At 38.9% G+C, this 3,610-nt stretch overlaps 1 protein-coding gene across 2 annotated transcripts in view; it reads left to right on the top strand.

The window, feature by feature from the left end:
- The window catches only part of LOC105541981 (pregnancy zone protein), a 63,007-nt gene that overhangs the window by 805 nt on the left and 58,592 nt on the right, over positions 1 to 3,610 (top strand). The window lies entirely within an intron of this gene.

Raw genomic sequence — 3,610 nt, 5'->3', positions numbered from 1 at the left:
AAATATAACTTGGCAAGTGTTTAATTTTATTAAAGTTGGGTGCATGTGAGGTACAAGTGTTTTTTATCTTGCTCTCTATATTTGTGAGTGTATATATATATATATATAACATTTCATAATTTAAAATAAATTATTTCATTCTGTGATAATGTGACAAAAGAAACCAAGATGTGAAATAAAAACTAATAGGAAGGAATCCACTTTAAGCAGTGTGGCCAGGAATTAGCTCTCCAAAGAAGGAACGATTAGGCTGAAATATGGAGAAAGAGAAAGTAAGCTGATTAAAAAAAAAAAGTTTCAAGCAATACACTATGTTAATAGACACCAATGTCTGCAGTCTAGAGATGGCATTAAATCTGCTGGCGGTTTTTCTGTGATCATCATTGTACTGCAAGTTCTATGAGAGACTGGATACGGAATATCCTGTTCAATGTTGTATTTTCATCACCAGAATAGCACTTAGCACACAGTACGGCTCAAAAAAAAAATCTCAGATAAAGTGAATGACATAGTTTAAGGGACTCACATGTTAGTATGTTCAGACAGTAGCAAGGACAGATACGAGCAATTAAGAATCTGATCAGATCAATGCTGTGAAATAGGCAAGGGTGATCTTTGATAACTCCTTTCTAAAATCTCTTTTATCTTTTATCTCTTCTATCTTTCATTTATCCTCTACTCTTGAAATCCTTATTTTGTATTACTTTCTTCCAGGACCATGTATTCAATCAACAGCTAAAAAAAAAACCAAAAAACCAAAACCCCTAAAGTCTATAGTTATAACTCACTCAGTGCCAGAAATGAATCTGCAATGCATGAGTTACTGTCGTGGTAACGTGTCCCATGATATTCTTTGTCAGCATCTTTTGTCATCTTCTTGTAAGGATTTTGAAGGAGATGGAGAAAGGTAGGTTGAAGGTTCCTTGTCAGGAGGTTTGCTGTCAAAGCTTATTCCAAATAGAATATGAATTTTATCCTCCAGACATGCCTCAGTACCTGTCACAATTTAGCCTTGAGAAAAATGAAGCAAGCGCTGAGAGTAATGACCCTTTTAGGGAATCTGTGCTCAATTCTGAACTCTATTCAGAGGCCTTGGGGTGGGGCTTATTTGACATAGTGGCCACATAAAGCCTGGTAAACTCTGCTGGTCTCTGGGACGAGGCTGAGGGCAGAGAGTTGAACACAACCCTGAGATTTATCCCTCACAATGGGGAAAGACAGACTTCTTCATTTATGTCTCATGCTACTTCTTATCCTGCTTTCTGCCAATGACTCCAACTCTGCAGAACCGTAAGTCTCACTCAAGACCCTTTCCTCCAGTGTGCATTTCAGGCTCTCCCTTATGTCTTCGCTTTGCCTTCCTTTGTAAATGCGACCTTTCCCCTCATTATGATACCTTCCAAACATAAGAAATCATTCCAGTTAATCCCTTGTTTATCTTTCATTTATCCTCTACCCTTGAAATCATTTTTTTCTACATTGGGCCAATCAGTGTCATAAATACAAGTAATCACTAAGAAGCATGATTAAATAAAACACTAGATCCCACCTTCACAGAACCATTCTTTTGGATGGAAGGCACTGAAAATAAAGATGTTCAAAATGCATAGTGAGGTGCAACTTAACATGTATTGTAGGCTTTATATATATACAGAAAGTATAGCTCCTTTATTTTTCAATCATGTATCAAGTCTTCACCAACAGCCCCAATGGGGAACCAAAGTAGGGGAAATAATTTTAACCCTATCCAGTTGTAAGTTAGTAAAATTCAACAATTATAAGACTTCTTTTTCACCTCTCTGTAGTTCCTCTCCTCTAGAGGACTGTGGTCTCCATTAACTCCTAATAGAGAAAAGTGTCAGAGTCCTTGGTCTCAAAAAGTTCTCCGTCCTTCTTGGCTACTGTCAGTCTGACTTCTTCTTACCTGCTAGCATGCACTGTTGAAGTTTAGTCATCTGGTTTCTCTCGTGTGGTCAGGACCCAACAGTCCTCTCTACCTGACTGTCTCACTTCAGCTGTTTCATATCCCACAGAACTCCTACCTTTGCATCCTGCCTCAAATACTATGGCTATTGTTCCAACCCAGCCTGTGATGCAGGGCCACTTTGCCCCTTTGCAGATCAGGCCATTTAAGGTCCCTGGCCTTAACCCAGCTGCCTTTACATTTCTTCCAGAGAATGGTGAGAACTCTTGGGTCCAATAATAGCACATAGGCACTGAGGTGTCCTGGAGAGGTTAAACTTCTGCCTCTCTCTTGCATACCCACACTGCACTTCTAGATGCCTATTGTGTCTCCTATATTTCAGATTGATACAGGGAAGTCTTCAGAGTCCCAAATGGGGAAAGGGATAAGGGGTCCCTCTGCTCTGTGTGTTACCCTTATTCATCTGACATAACTAGCCCTCTTCAGGCCAAAGCGCAGAAAGCAGAAATAAGGACTTCAATCCAGTAAGTCTCCTGCTTTCCTCAGGCTTTTTCCTTGCACAGTTTCCTGGCAACCGGTAGGGGTACATTTCTCCCCCACTATCCCTCTACCTCATCTACAGCTGTGGGCGCTACTACTTCCGGCTGCACTCCACCCAGAAAGCATTTGGAGTATGTGGAGGCTATTTTGCTTTCTGAGAGCAGACTGAATGGATAAAGCGAGTGGCGTGTATTGGGTCAGAAACATGAAGCAATTTGTGGTTTTGGATGCAGTCCTACACTGCATAGGACCATGCTGCCATTGAAACCATCCTTTTACAAGAACAGCAAGCCTCATGCCCTAGTTATCACAAGCAGAAGGGGTGTTTTCTCCCTTTGTAAGGAGAAAACTTAACTTTATCCCTCCAGAATTAACCCTTGATGTGATAAATGAGAGAAAGATTGCCAAAGAGACCCAATAGCCGTTCTACCCTGCCTTGGGGCAGTAAGCTTCAGAGAGATGAAGGCTTCAGGGGAATAAAATGAAAAAGAGAAAATTAAAAGTTATCACTTTAATATTTGCTAAATTTAGTCCCTGCTAAAAAGGCAAATATTTAAAATGCAAACATTCAAGATTGAGTAATATATTAAAACATTTTAGCAGCTCACTACCAGTGAAATCTTGGGCCAGTTTGTCAACCTGGATTTGTTCCAATTTCAGTATCTATTTAAAAATATTAACTGAACTCCTACAAAACAGCTCTTTAGAATATCAAATATGTGTGGAATTAATTTTTACTCATGATAATTTTTGGCTTATAATTTATAAGAATAAAAATAGTATATTAGATAAATTATAAATATATGTATACACCTTCTTATTAAGATCAAAGAGCTAAAGGGAAAATTTGGGGATGGGGAGGTAAAAATGATAAATTTTTATTATGTATTATGTCCTTAAAAGAGCAGTGATCAGGAGATCAGAAGCATCCAGATACCAGAAAAAGATTAGACTTAAGGGACTAGCTGAATGACTGTCAGTGAGTTACTTAACTGCCCTCAACTTCTCTGCTAGAGAACAAAACCATACCACTCATATAGTAAAATCATCTGAAACTTGGATGATTTAAGAGTGGCCCTAGAGATTCACGGCATATAGCTTTACCCAGGAACACTTTAAAACACATGTAGCAAGACTGTTGTGCTG

This window comes from Mandrillus leucophaeus, unplaced genomic scaffold (assembly GCF_000951045.1).
Source record: "Mandrillus leucophaeus isolate KB7577 unplaced genomic scaffold, Mleu.le_1.0 Scaffold249, whole genome shotgun sequence".
NCBI classification, from domain to species: Eukaryota; Metazoa; Chordata; class Mammalia; order Primates; family Cercopithecidae; genus Mandrillus; species Mandrillus leucophaeus.
Note: the sequence above shows the minus strand (reverse complement) of the source record. Positions and strands in the feature narration are given on the sequence as shown.